Here is a 20,000-nt window from a genome sequence, read left to right as displayed (position 1 = left end):
ATTCATTTAATCTCGCAATAATTAATTGCCTTGCGGATCAGGAGAAATAATATTTCTATACAAATTTTGGATAGAATAATGAGTTGGTATGTTATCAGTCACAAAATTTAATAATAATAATAATAATAATAATAATAATAATAATAATAATAATAATAATAATAATAATAATAACAGTGGGAATAATTACCAATATTATTGTAAAGTAAGACTGAAATCATTTGAAAACTTCTTTTAGCGCCGAAGCCACGAGCAGCAGCTGCCCCAAAAACAAGGTATACTACAGATGTCGGATGTTGTGGGCAAATATGTTCAATCTTCCGCTTGCGCTCGCCAGGAATAATAAAAGGGGAGAAAACCTGATGGAAAAGCAGAGGGGAAAGGCTCGGAGGACGAAGGAAGAACACACTGAAGAGAGAGAGAGAGAGAGAGAGAGAGAGAGAGAGAGAGAGAGAGAGAGAGAGAGAGAGAGAAATATCTTAGGAAGTTGTATTAAAACTTCCTCACTGAGACCCTCTCGTTTTGAGGATATACTTTGACGGAACGCCAATACTCACGACTGTTGTTTTGGTCTCTCTCTCTCTCTCTCTCTCTCTCTCTCTCTCTCTCTCTCTCTCTCTCTCGTTGGGGCCCATAACAGTCTACTAAAAAAACTGGTAGGCTGCATAATTCACTGCTTATGTCAACAAATAGAAATCCTGGAAATGAAGGGAACACTCCCATGTTGTCCCTTCTCGCCCATTTCGGAAATCGAACGCTCGTCACTCTGCTTGTGAGGCGAGTGCGCTACCGCTGTGCAGGAGAGAGATCTTTGGATATGACGGCGTTACCAGAGGTCAGGTCGTCCAGAATGCGAGTGAGAACTGACCATGAAAAGGATTCCTGAAGTGAAAAAGACTCGGCGTCTGGTCCCCGGCAAATAAGTATTCAGGGGACGAAATGAAATCAGCAGGTAGGAAGGAGTTTGCTGTCTTAGGAAGTGTCTTGAGATATTATGACATCAGTGAAATATGTAAACATCAGAATACGTAACTGATCATACCAAGTTCCATTTCTCTCATTTAACGAGAATTCTTCCAAGTCTCTACTTCATCATGAATCCTGGACTTTTCCTCTGAGGCTCCGCAGCTCCAAAGGATCTCCGGCCTCAGGATCTAGAGATGATCAAAAGATGTGCTCATTCATGTAAATGTCAACAAATATCTTGGGTTTCATCAAAACTCTCTGAAAGATAAACTTTCTAAGGATGGAAGGAACATTTTCTTTTTTTTTTTTTACGGTGAATACTCGTGTACATTTAAAGTAGCAGCGCCTTGGTAAATACATACACACACACACACACACACATCTATATATATATAGTGTAATGTGTGTGTGCTTGTTTATCATACCACGTCATACAGGGACACATCCTGGCGTCTGCGCAGTGGCGTCCATGCACATACACCGCAATGAAAAACAAAGTCTAGTTTAAGCTATATTTGCAGAAAGCAATATTCATGAACACGGGGAACACAACGCTGTTATCGAGCCAATGCGGGATTCTCAAACACCAAATATTTTTTCGGTCAGTTCATCAAAACGAAAAAAAAAAGCGATGGTTTCTCTCGTAAATTACAAGTATATTCATGCGAACAAATAATAATTCAAAACGAGAAGTAAAGAATATAAACCCAATAAACAGATGTCTTTCGCAGTTCATGATACTTTATAATAACAAAGCTCTATAAGAGCAATACGGAAACAAGCTAACAAAACTACATCAACAACAGTAGTATTAACACAAATCTAAAACGCACGAAGATGCAGAAATGTTGACACGCATTGCTTGTTCAGAAACTCCAACATTTCATTCTGCCACAGACGCAGTGATGCTAGGTAAATAACCCTAACAATCAAATCAAGATCCAGTGCACATCCCTGGGGTAATAACTCATACGTGTCATGAAATAAGTAACCATTCACCCAGAAACGATCCTTAGGTTACATATTTCCAGTTAGTTATGGATTAGAGGCTCCAAGCTCTTTCTTTAGTTATTGACACATGCGTTCACTGCTGACAGCGCCAAGCTCTCTTTTCATTGACCGACTAATAGGCTCACTAGTAGCAACCGCTTAGTAGCAGTAGCCATAGTAAGACTGACCTTGGAGTAATTGCTATACATGGAAAGATGTCTGGGTGCGGCATCGCGGCCACCTTTGAGGAGGAACCACTGCCATTTGTCATTTTGCTGGGACGGTCGCTGGATGGTGGTTGGGGGTGGGGGTGGGGGTGGGGGTGGGGCTGGGGGCGGGGGCGGAGGTGGGGAAGGGGGGTAGACGGGACCGGGGATGATGAGGTCGGTGATGGTGAAGATTAGGGAGTCTCGATGAGACGATGCTCATTGACTTAGAGAGAGAGAGAGAGAGAGAGAGAGAGAGAGAGTTTTTATATTATTTAAGGTTAAAGTCAGCCATAATCGTACCTCTGGCACGGATATGGGTACAACAACACAAGCCACCACCGGACCGTGGATGAGTTTCATGGGCCGCGGCTGAAAGTTTTATAAAGCATTATACGCTGTACAGAAAGCTCGATTGCGCCGAAGAAACTTCGGCACATTTTTTACTTGTTTTATTTTGCGAGTACAATAGCGATTTACATGAAATCTATTTATTCACGCACACCCACACACATATATACCGTGTATATATATATATATATATATATATATATATATATATATATATATATATATATATATATATGTCTTTACTGTAATATCACAGTGTAATATGAATATAAGAAGGCCCATAAACACTATTTGAACGTTGCAACAACGTTCAAATAGTGTTTTATGTGCCTTCTATATATATATATATATATATATATATATATATATATATATATATATATATATATATATATATATATATATATGTATATGTGTATAAAGTATATATATATAAAGTATATATATATAAATATATGTATATATATATATATATATATATATATATATATATATATATATATATATATATATATAAACTTTTCAGGAAGAGTTGGTTGGAAACCCATGTCCCTCCTCATGCTAACTGCGACCAACCACTATCGAATGACTACCAGAAACAATCTCCAAAGGCTAGACTAACATATAATGTGATATATTGGAATATGTCTAAATCACTCGGCCTCGACCGGAAGTCGAACCCAGGTCTACTCGCTAATAAGGGACAATTGAATATAAACATATACAGTATATTTATACATATGTACACACACACACACACACACACACACACACACACACACACATACATATATATATATATATATATATATATATATATATATATATATATATATATATATATCTGTGGGAACTTTTAACACCAATAATAAGTTGTTAAGGGCACGTTCTGTAATCCGAGGATATTATGATATAAATAGCCATGCATGTCTACATAAATGCTCATCTACATACATGAATGTTGTATTTACTCAACTCTGCCTTTATATTCTACAATGATAGTAGTTTTCAAATTAGGCAAGGTCATATACTAACCTTTATTTATCTAGACCAGTCTTTCCACGCTTTTCTGGAACACAACACAACTTAAGAAATCATGACAAGCAACAATATCAATCAAGCAAAGTACCGGTAAAAACACCGAATGTGAGAGTTCAGTGGTCCGTCAAAATGTGTAGCATCCGCACGGGATGGCCTCGATGAGATCATCTCAACTACTCCAGTGGTGAAACCATTCAAAAGATATTCTCTCTTTCTCGCTCAAGAATCCTTCCACGTTCAAAATCAACAGCTCACCCATCACGAAGGTATTCTGTTAAAAAATACGTCTTGGACGCCTGTAAGGAATTCTGGACGAGAGCAATATTGGTCTTCTCCAAAACAATCAAGCTAACGTCACTCCAAAGTGATGGAAGAAGAAAACAAAGCCACTTTTGCATGCATACAAAAACAATTTCGCTTCTCGACTTCCCAAATGTCATTTTCAATTTCAATTTTCTATTAAAACGCCTCGCAAGACTTCAAGTAATTTCTACATCATTATACAAGTTTAAGAAGTATAAAGCGCTAGGCACAAAATTATTATTATTATTATTATTATTATTATTATTATTATTATTATTATTATTATTATTATTATTATTATTATGAAACACATACTTTCATTACGACAGTCAGTTAAAATCCATAAAACCAAGTTCTAGGGGAAAGCACAATAATCGCAGCTGTGATACATATTAAGGAACTAAAGCTGGGGGGCTAAGCACCAGACGTTAAAAAGTGAAACGCTTCACCCTGCGCATAAAAAGAAGTAATAATAACTACTGTTGCGTTTACATACAGTATTTACATTTGGCTAGAGACTACCAGGGACGGTGGCGTCTCGATCTCATTTACTGACTGGTTTCTACAATCAAGCGGGATGCGGTCAAGGTCCACAACATTGGCAGAAATGGACTGCTTTTGTCAGGTAGGTAATAACAATGATGCCAGGTAAGGGCATGACACCGATTTCTCTATCTAGAAAAAAGTAGCTGTGGTTTTAGGTGATTCGTACACAAACTGAAAGCTCTGTAGAAGTAAGCCGTCTATGAGCATCTTGTGGGAAAATCTTTATAAGGAATATGAAGGCCTGAAAATCGAATAAATTAAACACAGAATAGTGTTTGCCAACGTTCTTATACAAGCAATGCAGGGAAGAAAATGAAAAAGACATCTCAATAAACAGGAATTAATAAGGCATCTCAACAAGTAAGTGAATGCATGGATCCACTGAGGAAAGAAATTTGAAACTTTCATGTGAAATACTATTTTTTTAACAATGTAGGTAAAAGGAATAAAAAACTCTGATGCAAACTATTAATCAAGTTTCGCACAACCTTTGGATATAATGGACATACAATTACACTACAACCAAATGACCTCCCTTCCCACACCTGCTGACCTTGAAGAAGTCCAAACGCTGTCATGTTCGAGCCTCACTTGGTCATGTTATTCGACAAAGCAGCGCCATGTCGCCCTTCCCCCTCCCCTCCATTCCAATACCTGCACCATGAGAAACTAACAAACAGAGAGAACTATCTGGCACTGAATTGCTTGTAAAAAGTTCCTGAAAACCAAAGTTTACGAAGCAAACTGAAATAAAATTAAAGTTCAGAACTTTGAATCAAAATTCATTTATGAATTTATAATTAAAAGTGTATTTCAGGAAATATCTAAAAGTGTTTAAACTTCCGAGAGTTTATGAAACAAACGGAATGCCACATTCAAAAATTTCCAAAAGAAAAATACTTGTAACTCCCTATATTACCAACTTTAGAGTGACAAACTTTGGACCACTTCTATATACTGTCAGGGCTAAAGTTTAATGAAGTAAGTAAACAAAGTGGGTACAGCGTCTAAAATTCACTCTATTTACAGCTATGCTCTTAAGTGATACGACATGATTGCATAGGATTTCGTTCAAAATTCACGAACTGGCAACCTAACATACTCCATATTTATCTATTATTTCAATGCAAAAACACGATTATTGCATACAAAAAGGCCATAATATTGTTTCATAAAAGAGAAATCTGTCATATATATTATTTTGAAACTTAAAAAATATCATGTGTAGCCAAATTTCGGAAAAACAATTACGAAACATTTTCAAACTTTCGTTCGCTCATCGCCGATGCATTTGACATAAAAAAAAAGTCATCATCAAACCTCAGTTCAAATCTGTACAGTCATGCTCAAATCTAAGGCGACATGATTCTTTTTGTATCGTCCAAAATCTCAGACTCAACGTAACGTTGCCAAGTAGTGTTACAAATTTTTTTTTTATTTAATTTCCAATATCATACATGTCGACAAGTTTGCGAATTCACATCTAACACTATTTTCCCTATGTGGTTATAAAAAAAATGATCCCTTTTATGCACTGGTATAATTCGTAACCTGTGTGATTTGAACTGATTTTTTTTTACACTGCTTAGATCAAAGCACGGTGTGATAAGGTTAGCGGTGCCATCAATGACTGTGCGCTTAACATGCTCCTCGGGCTGGTCAATGTAACTACCTCTGCAGCATTATGACAGTCATAACAATATTTTCAAAATAAGAATATGAATTACAACAAGGTTTCTTTGAATGTTGGGGTTTTAGGCTGTGTTCAAACTGCCTATATGTTGCAAAATGATTTATGGGCCTAAAAAATAATCTAATCCTTCTGAGATGTAATCTTTGTTACTAAAGAATTTTTACTACCTGTTCTTTGAGGAATAAAAGATGATGATGATTTTAATTATATGGAGAAGATGCTATTAATCGAAACATATATTAGTATTAATGTCAAGGACCATGGAACACTTGTTTTTTACTGGCTTGAAATATTATTTTCTTAAAAGTTTTTCTGCTCGCTTTTGGTGTATAATTTATTCATTCAAAAGGTAACTTGAAGTGCAAGAATGTGTAGATAAATTCATATGCTTTCTGTCCAGAAATTGTTAATATAGAGGTGTGAATGCTATGTGTAATGTATTTATAATAAGAAATCTAACACACCTAGTCCTAGGAACAAAATCTTGCCTTTAACAAAAGAATAATGGCATAGACAAATGTTTGCTAGTAAGCCATAATTTTTGTTGATGTGGTTAAGTAATATAACTTGAATCATTTTATTTTCATGAAAATCCAAACATTCCTCTGACAAATATAAAAGAAATGGTTTCAAGGTAATTTCATTGTCGCTACTCATTGTAGACCTATGTTACACCAGGTGGTTCATGTTGCGCCACACACGCTCTGCTCACCCGTTGATATCAGTGGATGTATTCTACTTTTGTATTTACTTGTTTACATTTTTTTCAGCGTTGAGGCGTAAAATCAATCATATAGGACTGTTTCAAATTTTATGGTTGTATTGGAAGCAATATTAATGTTATAAAAATTTTTTTCGCTTTTTTTTATTTAACATTTGAACAGAGGTTTGGTGGTGACATTTTTTTTTGTCAAATGCATCGGCGATGAGAGAACGAAAGTTTTGAAAATGTTTCGTAACTGTTTTTCTGAAATTTGACTACACATGATATTTTCTTAAAGCTTTGAAATATATGACAGATTTAACTCTTATGAAACACATTATGGCCTTTTTGTACGCATTAATCGTGTTTTCGCATTGAAATAATAGATAAATATGGAGCAAGTTAGGTTGCCAGTTCGTGAATTTTGAACGAAATCCTATGCAATCATGTCGTATCGCTGAAGAACATAGCTGTACATTGCGTCCCTTTCTTACTTCGTTACGTGTTATTTCCAAATATTTTTTCATACTAATACCCAAAATCTAGACTTGCTATGGAAATTGTTGCAATGGGCATGAGATAGATACTTAATCTGAATGGTAGATGAACCCTGCGCAGAAAATGTCCACAGCAGTAGCTGCTCCATACACGCACAAAATGTTCGTCAGCAGAACGACGGATACTTACAAACACTGCGACATTCACCTCCTTATTTCTCTTCTGAGGGGGAGACTTTGCAGGGCACAACCCTTTCGTTTTCAGTAAACATTTTAGACCGAGGTAGCCACCAAGGAAGTTCAAAGGGTTCTTGTGCAAAAAGAGTGAGTCATATCTTGGCGGTCCCCCATCCGAGTCCTGACGATGCTCTACTTGGCTAGTGCGACGACCGACCGGTAATAAGACCGAACATTCAATTGCTCAACACCACAAGCTCAATGAATGACCATTGTTACAAATGAGAACCATCTGCAACGAGAGAGAGCAGATAGGCATATCCTAGTTTAACAGGAAATTAAAGAAATTAATGTAGATTAATTAAACGAGCGAACTGAAAGGAATGTAGCCAAAACACGACTTAGGTCAAACCCTTGACTGCCCGGGTGGCAAATTGCTGAGATGTATGCTAGTATTGCACCAGCCCCGGTTTTTTTTTGCCATGCCCCTAGGTTAGGTTGGGTTGAGTTACGTTTTAAGGGAATTACCTTCAGATATAATTTGGGTGTGGGAAACATAAAGAGATTATTTTCAAGAAAATTCTAAGATTAGTTTTTAAGAGATGGCATCCCACTTTTTTCAGGGAAAGGTCCCGGTACTCGGTTACATCTCGGGAAAAATGCGCCCGGGTGAACATAAAGAACAGAAAACTTACAGAAAATCAGCCTCCTATTCAAACACTCGCCGCACAAGACGTCGCTTCTTTTACATCTCACGAGATCATTTACAAACAATGACAAGATCGGGAGCCGTCAACTTTGCTGTCTAGTCTACGTATTTCACACTACTGCAGTTTTCTGTATTCATTTCATAATCAACTCCCAAACCTTCACGACGGTGAGGAGGAAGGAGAGTGGTGGGATCATAAAGAGAAAGGGAGGGAACATGGAGTTAGATGGAAGGGGGAGAAGAAAGGAAAAATAGTGAGAGAAATTGAAAAGGGAGCACTGAAGGAGAGATATGGAAACAACAACGGAAGAGAAGATGATGATAAAGCAGATTGAAAGACAGACGATACTGAGCAAGTTAGTAAACGCTAAGGAAAATGAAAGATACCGTGCAGGAAGAGGACGAAAAAGTAGAATGACGAAATAAGAAAATGACAAGAAGAAAGTCGAGGGCAGACTTCAAAGGGAGAAGATTCTGTGGACGGAAAATTAGGATACAGAAAGATAGGAGAAAAGAGAACGGGGAGAAAGTACGAGGAAGACAGACGAAAGGGCGAGGAAGGATACTAAGCAAGGCTTAGAAGAATGGAAAAGATAAAAATGATACCGCAGAGGCGTAGGGCAGGAAGTGTGGAGGAGGGAGGTAGAGGTAGGGGCGAGTGAAAGGCAAGAAGAAAAACGATTAATAATATGACCTAATATGGGTCTCCCTTCTCCAGCCATTACTGGCCGTTCCCTTATAAGTAGCAAGAGGTAACACGCATCGCCGGGCTCCAGGTATTTTGAATACAGGTTCCTGTACGCACGCAGGAGGCTAAGATCGTGCATTTGTGAGAGAATGTTTGTTTTACGACTCTTCTGTAATTATTCTTGGCAGCGTTTTCTTGCTGATCCGAGGAAGTTTCTATGGAAGAGAAAATTCCAACACGAAAAGAAAGGAAAATAAAAAACAGTAAAATAGAGATTAAAATAACAAAAACTAAATATATAAGACATTAGTCGGACTGATTTTTATGCCACTCCTTTCTTCACTTTTCAGGTATTGCAATTTTTCTTATGTAACTAAAAAATGCTTTTCTTATTTTTCATTTCATTCAGGAGTAAAACTTCTAAAAATGAAAAGAGTGTGAGAGAGAAACGACAATTCCTTCTTAGACAGCCATAACGCCAGATCGTTTCTATGCATATTAAATCAATCGATGGGAAATAAATGGCAGCAATTGAAGTTGCCAATTAAATGAGAGAAATGTTTATATGTCCATCGAGAGGCCTCCAAAAAGGCCTCAGTCACCCCACGTGATCTATCCACCAAGAGAAAAGTGATTTCGTGTTGAAGTAGGCTACCTCACAGCCTAAGTGTCTAAAAAGACACCAGATAAAAAAGTACAATTTTGTAAATAGCACACAACCCGCTGGAGTCGAGATGAACAAACCGGAAAAACAAAACAACAGTTAGATTTAAAACACACTGCTACTTTTGAGCTAACATGAAATGGTGACAAGGCGTTCATTATTCAGCAAAAATAACTAGAAAAGGACTTTATCAATACTGCAAACGCCGGGCAGAACAACAAGTAATCAAGAGATAAAACAAAAGGAATCTAAAACTTCAATTAACGGAGTTTTTTGCTGGAAGGATGTAATAAGGCCTCCTGTTCGATGTTTTGCGCATGATTCAGCTTAAAGATAATGCTGAGAGAGAGAGAGAGAGAGAGAGAGAGAGAGAGAGAGAGATAAATCCTGATCTAGGAAAGTGATCGCATGCCAACAAAAATACCAAAAACATGATCTCTAAATCGGCATTGATCTCAAAAGTACCAAGAACAACAACGCCTGAAGGTCACTCACTCTTGACGAATGATCAAACCTGGAAGTCACCCGGGAAAGCCAATCACAAAAGATGACGAAGCCTCGGGACAAACGTACCCCCGAAGGAGAGCTTTTCTCCCTCGTGTGATCAACAGCCTCCATAAGTAAAAGGTGAGCATGCCTCCCCCAAACACTTTTCTTCGGTCGTGTAATGCCACGGAGGTCATGGCGTCAAAAGCTGTCTCTAAGCAGCTGGCTCAAGTAGTTAAGGTCTGTTTTATTTTTTCTTTGAGGGAAGGGGTGAGAGCCAGTGGTCCCTGGTCAAGGCTAACTAAAGAAATTTTCGCCTTCTAATTGGCAATTCCACGGAGGCCACTGGAAAAGAGCCACCTGGTGATACAAGAAAATGAACAGATGATATCACGCTGCATTTCACGCATGGACAGAGCTCAGAGCCACAGTATAAATACAGAAGCATGAAAGAAAACATACAAAATCGGAGCTGTCCCAATGAGCAATGATGAAAATATCTGGCCAGGAAACAAGTAAGTAGATTCAGCACACAAAAGACGAACATCAACCCACTCAGCTACACCTCGGAGCCTTCTCAAAACAATTACGGACAATAATAGTCCTCAAGCTAAGAACAAAACAACAGGAGCGGCGTACATGCGCACCACCCGGCGCGGGTATAATGTATGACCCATCGTAAGAAATAGTGGAATGTATGACGCAACTCAGCCTTCCAAGGATGTTGCTGGTGAGACGGGGTTGGGTTGGGTGGGTGGGTGGGTGGGTGAGCGGGATCTAGTAAAAGTGACCTCCTTGCACCTCCGTCCTCACTCCTACTTTTCCTAGGTCTCCAGCAGTGTCTCAGACCCTGCTTCTCTAAACGCCTTCCTCTCCTACCCCCGGCAGCGAATGCCTCCTCCCAAAACACAAGCAGTGCCAGAGTCATTCTCTCTGTCTGTCTGTCTGTCTGTCTGTGTCTGTCTCTCTCCCTCCACCCATTCACTTCTCCCTCGCCAACATGAACAACCCCTCTCGACCTCTAAAGGAGGGGGTAGAGTGAGGCCCTCTGGAATGCAAAGTCCTTAAAAAGAAAGACTCCTTCCCAACACCCTTGAGACTCTCGCTCTTTGGCCTCGTCTGGCATGCGGGTGGAATTATGATGGTCTTGGGCAATTTTTCTGTTCAAAACAAACACTACTGTAGTCATCTTATGCAATATCGTCATTTGCATCCACACAACAGGAAATGATACCCATGATCTCAGTCCCATAGGTGAGCTATAGGCTATTACAGGTCATGAAAGTGATGTATCTTATCTCCTAATAAATTAGCCAGAACTGATGATTATGAATACAATGACAATATTTTATTTTAACAAATATTCATGTATTCACCAATACTTCACTTACTCAAATATTGTAAGAAAATAATAAATAGAAAATAATAAAAAATGACGTATAGCTCACTGAAAATCGTATTATTGATATTAAAAATGAACATCAATGGACTAGTTCCTTTAATAAGGTAAAAAAAAAAAAACTTTCAGGAGTAAAAATAACAAATCAGGTTTTATCTTACCCTGGTAAATCAGCAAACCATTCTTTCCACAACAACCATATCAAATCAAATAGGAAAAGGTAAAAAAATGCGAGTACTGAATATCCCGAAACAAACATCATTCATTCCTTGTCGGTTCTGGTTTTCCACTCGATATAATATACCTCAAGAAACACGGAGACAAAGAAACACTTAGCGGACACAAGCATTTTTTATGAGAAGCTAAATCTGAGATAGAGGAAGAATTCTAGCGAGCCGAATTTCTTGACAAAAAACGAAGAGAAGCCTCATTCCTCCCCCTTCCTCTCCTCTCCTCTCTAATAGTCAGTCGGAACGGAATCCACAAAACGGTTTTAGATCCCTTTTACCAATTTCATCAGCCGTAGCTAGAATCCGATCTGTCCATTTAATGCTATATGAGAGAGAGAGAGAGAGAGAGAGAGAGAGAGAGAGAGAGAGAGAGAGAGAAAGTCTTATGGGTCAGATGACCAATAACATTATTCCCGCCCCTCTCTCTCTCTCCCCCTAAACACCGCACACCATGCCTGGTTTGTGTCAGGAGGAGAGATTATTGAAAGCGGCATCATGTTGCCAAAGCGGAAAAAACGCACTGACCTGAAACATTCCTCCTTATTTTCTTATTTCTTATTAAGAGGAATCATACATGAGATAGTGAGAGAGAGAGAGAGAGGGGGGGAGGTCAAAATCTTGTCCTTTACAATGTTTTCGTCTTATCGTGTGAATTTTCCCTTGCCCGGTTGAAGACTTTTTTGTTTGTTTGTTTGTGTCTTAACTTTTTGCCCGTCGTTGACATATTAAAAAGAACACTTGAACTCAATTGTAATTATGTCGCTAACCTTAGCACCATCAAAATTACCATAAATACGATTACTATAACAGTCATATCTAACGCTTTTACTTTCTTTCGGCTTTTCAAGGTTCATACAGAATCAATCATCTTATCATCTTTCAAACACCTAAAGAAACTTCTAGTATAGTTCCCAGACGATTTCTTAGTCCAAAAAATGTCTTCTGAGTGAAGTCAAATCGTAAACAGACGTCCCTGAACACATCTGAAAACCATCACAGTTTAAATAACCGAGAGTGCAAGAATCTGACTCGGTCTACCTATGAAGAACAACATTCACTGTATCTCATGTTATTTAAAGGCACTGTACATCTGTCTTATGACGTTTTACATCTGTTTCTTTGTAAGTCGCATTACGCTCTGAATAGATTTCACTTCAAAGTTGCTGCTTATAACAACTATAATAACAGTGATAACAATAAAAGCCATTCCTTTCGAATGCATTTCCAATTTCATGAAAGTTATGTGTTCCTTAAAGTTTATATAGTCTTCAAGAATGATTTCCTAATTGAAAACAAAGGTACTGGCGTCACTGGCATAGAGTTCTGATGGGCTGTATAGTTCTCATTTTCTTGTTCCAACTACAAGGGCCGCGTTGACTGACTTTGTTCTTGTGCAGGAACCTTCCTTCCCTGCACACTATAACACCTCAGTTCGACCACGTAAACAATTCTGAAGTGTTTCTAAACACAGGGCGCATTAACCACCTGATACTAAAAGCAGGATCCTTAAATCTTGAAAGAAATAAATAAACAGTAAAAATGGATGAAAACTGACACCGATGAAAAAGGGCCTAAATATCTGAGCGCTTAGTCACAGCAAAAGGTATCAAGTTCAACGGCGTAGTTTTTACAAAATAGGCTACGAATGTTGAAATAAATGACTTTAGCAATTACAGAATTGGAGCAAATTTATCGCCTTATCGAAGATCTTGGTTTTAAGGTTCTCAAAGGGTGTATATCAAGATCGCAGTGGCGATGGTTGCGCCTCTCTCTCTCTCTCTCTAAAACATCTCCATGTCATTCCAATCTAGCCCGGTGCCACTTCTCCTTCCCCTCCCATTCCTTTCTCAAATCGCCCAACCATTACATTCATCCAGCACCTAGCCTCCCTACCCCGTCTCCTCGCCTCTGAATCCTCGGCTTGCCACATACTACTACAGTACTAGACTACTCCACTACTCGTACCACTACTATTCCTACTACAATACCCTGCCCACAACAAGCGCTCTGTGCGTATACCCATCCCCTCCCCACTCAACACTCCCAGCTGTATATATATACTGTATATACGCAAGTCCTTCTTCAGGTGTCCCGCCCCACCCCAACAACCCATCACCAACCCAACCACCCGTCACCCACCCACCTACCCCACATCCTCTACTTATCCTTCTTTATTTTCTTTTATTTTATGATCTCAGTAATTTCCATATAATGTTGTTTATGTTTTGCCTATTCTTCATGCCAGAAAATGGAGTCTGTTAATTTTTTCAACCTCTTACCTATTTACGGTTTGGTGGTGTCATGTAACATTACATGATCATTCATAATACACCACCGAAGAAAACTGTCGATTTCAATCACTAAATTGCCACATGCTCATAAAGTACAGTATATTAATCGAATATGCATAAATATAAAAATTCAAAACGACAGTGATCAGCATCCAACCTGCAAAATCCTCTGAAGCAATAACAATAAACCCCATATATATATATATATATATATATATATATATATATATATATATATATATATATATATATATATATATATATATATATATATATATATATTAATCGTTATTATGCTTCAGAGAGAATTTGCAGGTTGATGTTGCTATAATATATATATATATATATATATATATATATATATATATATATATATATATATATATATATATATATATATATATATATATATATATATATATATATATATATATATATATATATATATATATATATATATATATATATATATATATATATATATATATATATATATATATATATATATATATATATATATATATATATATATATATATATATGTATGTATATATATATATATATATATATATATATATATATATATATATATATATATATATATATATATATATATATATATATATATATATATAATATATAATTGTATCTACATATAACTCAACCTGCAATTGTCTCTGAAGCAATAATATTAATATATATATATATATATATATATATATATATATATATATATATATATACATATGGGGTTTATTATTATTGTATATATACACAGATAGATAGATAGGTAGACAGATACAGATATATCTATATATACACATATTTTGTGAAAATAACAATAAGACTAAATAAAGCAATGAACCACAATAACTACACTTCAAGCCATAACCGACCCCTTAAACGCCCCCTTCTCTTCCTCCTCTCTAATACACCCTCTCTCCTCCTCCCCATTTCAGAGTGTTGGTGGTGGTGGGCGGGTGGGGGGAGGGTGGGAGGGATCCCCAGTAAGGCCTGCGAGTATGAGAAGGTCCAGAAGGGGCAAGTGCCGGCCATCAGCGTCACCACGAGCCTCTCATAAAGGTCCGCCACATAAATGCAATGATGACACTTGATAATAACATCACCGAAAGTTTTCTTGTTTCTTTCTTGAACATCAATAAGAAATGAGAACGGCAAAGGACAGAATCTATCTCGGGCCCACATAATAAGAATCTTTATTCTTAAACCTTATTATCACTACTCAAGTTTTACTGGACAAGGAACCAAGCAGGGACTGTTTACGCCAGCCTCGTTGTTTATTTGACTTTTGTTCTGTCTCAGATTCTTCTTATACTATACACACACACACACACACACACACACAAGCACAATATGACATCAATATGACATCATATATATATATATATATATATATATATATATATATATATATATATATATATATATATATATATATATATATATATATATATATATATATATATAGATTCCACTATATAAAATATATAACCCAGTTCCTGTGTAAAATCCACCCAGTCCCTTAAAAGTCCTCTTTTCCTTACATGACTTCCCGGCCGCCCTCCCACCAAGAACGCCCGAAACGCAGGGCGTGGAAGCAGGAAAGCCAAAGGGGTGGGCGTAGCAGGGAGGAGAGGCGAGACAAACATTTGACCCGCCCCTACCCACCCAAAATCCCTCTGGACACTGCTGGGGATCAGCCTGACCTTTTTATTTTTTTATTTATCCACCTTCAAGAAATGCTCATCATAAAAAGTGACTCAGTGAACAACAGTGATCACCTAAATATTCTCGCCATAATTAATTTTATTTTTTCCTACTAAAATCCACCACCTTGAGGGACCACACTACGAAGCACAGGTGGCTGCTACCCAGGTGCAGGTAGAGGCAGGACCAGGACCTGTGCCCGCCGGTGCAACTGATACAATAGCGAGTGAGTCAGGACTCAGGGCAGGTTTATGTAGAGGCAGCCTCGGGTTGTAACCTTGAGTACTGTGATAATCCTTAGGTGGGCTGCGGTGATTTTCGCGAGCCTTTAAACCTTTGACGCAGCTTGAAGGCTCAGCTCAGGAAATTTAGGCTACGATAGTCACGCTCTGAACTCCGGACAAGTGACCTAACCCTGGCATAAAGTTCGAAACAATCCTTCCGCTTTGACCTGCGTAAGAAGTAAACTGCTCTGCAATAGAAATATTCATGAAGCCATGAAGCAGTGCATGTGTTGCCAACAACACTTATTAAAATAATAAATCCAAATTTGTGCTCTATACGTTTTCATGATGTTAGGACCGGCCACGCCATTTTGAGATATTCGGTTATTCAATCAATTGTACTTTAATGACTTGAGACATACTTATTAATATGAGTGACACATTTATGCATTTATGGTATAACATAGAAATGACTCAATTTCCATCGCATAAATGAGGTCAGTGCAGAGTGCTTAACGAGTGTTGGAGTGAAAAGCGTTAGTATTTCCAATGAGCCTCCTCCTTTGTTTGCCACGTCACTGGCTTCACTCGGCTAGGCTTCTTGTTGACTTGGTGATTTTTTCATCTCAATTTTTCCATTATTTCCTTTGGTCATGGTTTGCCTCCTGATTTATTTTCTTCAATCGTCTTGTAGTTTCCTTGCTTTCCCACATTCCTCCTGTTCCTATCCTTTGGCCCTCCTTCTTCCTTCTCCTTCCAACATCACCCAGATAGTCACTCCCTAAACATTTTTACTTAAGGGATCTCTCTCTCTCTCTCTCTCTCTCTCTCTCTCTCTCTCTCTGTATGTATGTATGTATGTAAGTATTCCTATTGTCAAAGCACCAGAAGTATACTCTCCCCCACCCCCTCCTCCTCAAAAAGACGATCATGAAAACTGTTGTTCCCAGGCGAAGACCTCAGAAGAGTGACAAGAAGCTTCAGATTCCGAAGCAGACATCACGTCGAAGACGCGCAACACCAAACAAACTTTCATACGATATTAGTAAGTATAAACATAAAGATAGACACACGCACAAAAAAAAAAAAAAATTATCGCATCCAAAATCTCTGAGGACACAAATAGCTAGATCACCACGAGTTTATAGATCTTAGAGCTTAGTAAAAGACTGATTCGAAACTAATGTTACAAAATAAACTTAGGAAACAATCTTAAATGCAAGAGACCAATTCCCAAACACAGAGCAACTCACATAAGCACCTACGATAAACAAATTCACAAACACCTAAATGTACACACACCCAAAAAATGCGAATAACCGCAAATTGCCTCACACACACGAACACACACCTGACCTGTCTGAGGAATAAAGGTTTTAATTGGAACCAATTCCAACCGAAAATTGAATAGTAACAGCGGAGGGAACGTAGGAAAAATAACAATAATAAGTGAGTGATTATGTGACGGCATGGGAGCCGCTGGAATGATACTGGAATGACCGGGATTAAACAACGGACTGAAATTTCAACTGGAATGATATTGGCTGTCGAATTTCGGGGGAAGTGATTTAAACAATTTATGCACACGGGTGGATTCGGTGCAAAAGAGACTTAATGCAAAAGGAAATAAGGAAGAGGAGAAAGAGAAATGAGATGCAACTGGAAATAAAAATGCTGCCACAAAACTCTCAACAATGAAGTAAAAAGTACAGTACAGACTAAGCGTCAGTCATAACCTCTTCGCTTTGCCAATTGTTACGAAAAGAGTGTCAGAGAGAGAAAGAGAGAAAGGTCGAAGCCAAATTATTTTTTTCTTTTTTCTCCAGAAGTTCCACTCGAGAGTTACCACACGACGAAAACAATATTCTTCTCAGCTTCATCGTATTTTGCTGCAAAAACATCAGTGCTGACGAGAACGAGTAAATGCTAACATTCATGAAAGACAGCTTAATAAAAAAATAAAACGTTGAAAACACAAGCCATGGAATGTTGGTGACATCTGCAAGGTGACGAACGTTCACACATATAATCATTCGCAAGGACGGTGACCTTGCACGAACGGTAGGTCTAAATATTTTAAAAGATGGTAACCCCTAGAACGAATGACGAACATTCGCAGGAGCTGGCAACTGACGCATAATGAAAATACATCCAACACCGGAGTGGCTTTGCAGAGATCTCGTTTCCTTCGTGGTCTCGTCAAAGACATCAAAAACATCTCACAGAGTCAATGGCGTGAACATATTTCGCCAGTCAGAGGCGAAAAATGAAATTCGTACTAAATTTTGGACGAAATCAAAATTTTGAGTTGGGTGGGAGAAGAAGGTCCTGGTTTTAGACAAAACTCCTGAGTTTAAATGGTGAAAAATCTCGAATAATCTATTTGCGCTTTGTCATCATTCAAATTCGACTGACACCGCCACATAAATGAACGAAAACGCTGCTTTGCAAGTCAAAACAACAAAAGTGGGTTTAAAATTTGAATGTCGATTTTTGCTGCAGATATTATAGACTATGACGAAATGAAACAGCAAATCTAGCGTACTACGAATTGTTAATAACCAGATGAAAAAAACTCCAATCAACACCTGTCCCTTGGAGGTGTAAGCTACTGTTATTTTTCCTTATTACTCTTCTAGTAATACAACACTGATTCCTTCACGAAATACTTCTCGTGCAAGTATTGTTCACATCAGGAGACAGGAATGGTGATATTGTACGGCTTATTTACTCAAAAATATTCTGACAAACTGAAAATAAAATTACTCCGATCCTTAACTAATTAAAAATGCAGTGACAACACCGGCCAGGCATAAAATCATTACCTTTTTCGAGTATTTAAGAGAACGAATCTGATGAAACCCTAAGTATATAGTTTGATATTTGGAATGGAAAATCTCCCTTACAGTTGTTACTGAATATCATACCAAGTGAAAAGATCAAAAAAGAAAAAAAAAATAGCAATTTCGTTTAATGGAGAGGACGATCTGACAGGAGACTCAAGGGAAAATGGAGGAATTGGGGAATGAAAGCTGAAAACTGATGAAAACGACACATTCAAGTAACACCTTTATAATAAGAGACATGATCCGGGAGCTTTCCACTAACAATTTGATAACTGGAATTCGATCAGTATATTAGAAGAGTCCGAATGACATCCCCACACAGCATAAACAGATAAACAATTCAGATAAACTTTTTCACGCATATGATGTTTTAAAAGTGTGCAAAGACCTAGGATAAAATATAATTAATAATAATATAAACTTAAAATGATTCATATCATTCCAGTCAAAAACAACAGTCGGAAACTTCGCTCTGCAAAGTAATAACAACCGCCAACACTTTAAATGAAAACGACAGCAAACTAAAAATAAGAATTAATGGCCACGTCATTTTAATCGGAGAAGGAACAGTTGAGACCCTGACACCCCGTGAAAGCCGACCCCACAACCCAAGAGCGTCGGCGATCAGACAAACACCAGCTATCACGACGAACGTGTCACGTAACACCAGAACCTCTCTAATGATACGACACCTGGGTTATATCTGGTGCATAAGAGTTATGGAGTCTGCAGGAGGGGGAGGGCGTTGCAGAGGGCGTCAAGGGGAGTCAACGGTTACAGAATTGAGGCTGGAAAAGATAGAAATAAAACGCTGTAAAGGTTTTAGGATACAAACACACACATACACACATATATATCTGTATGTATATGTATGTATGTATGATAGATATACAGACAAGAAACAAGAAAAAGAAAGTAACGCTAATAAATAGGACGAAGTACAGAAAGAACGAGTAGAAGATTAGGGAAAAAATATATCGAATAATTATGCAAATTGTGAAACAAAAGTAAATACTACGATTATTCCATCCCACACCGTAGTTAAACAACGAGAAAAGGAAAGCAGATGGTGATTGAGACAAAAAGAAAAAAAGGAGAGAGAAAAAACTGAATGGCTCCTCGCTTATCACGACCCGAAATGAGCGATCAAATTGATTTCAGAAGAACCAGCCACCCAACCCAACAGGCGACGGCCCAGATGGCGAACCGCGTGACGTCGTCGCTTTCCTCATCACTGGTCCACTTGTTGGTGTTCAACGAGC

The 20,000-nt window shown here is 37.9% G+C and overlaps 1 protein-coding gene across 5 annotated transcripts in view; it reads right to left on the bottom strand.

The window, feature by feature from the left end:
- Positions 1-20,000, bottom strand: part of LOC136847463 (uncharacterized) — a 583,447-nt gene that overhangs the window by 101,487 nt on the left and 461,960 nt on the right. The gene's annotated exons all lie outside the window — the stretch shown is intronic.

This window comes from Macrobrachium rosenbergii, chromosome 16, assembly GCF_040412425.1.
Source record: "Macrobrachium rosenbergii isolate ZJJX-2024 chromosome 16, ASM4041242v1, whole genome shotgun sequence".
Lineage (NCBI taxonomy): Eukaryota > Metazoa > Arthropoda > Malacostraca > Decapoda > Palaemonidae > Macrobrachium > Macrobrachium rosenbergii.
Note: the sequence above shows the minus strand (reverse complement) of the source record. Positions and strands in the feature narration are given on the sequence as shown.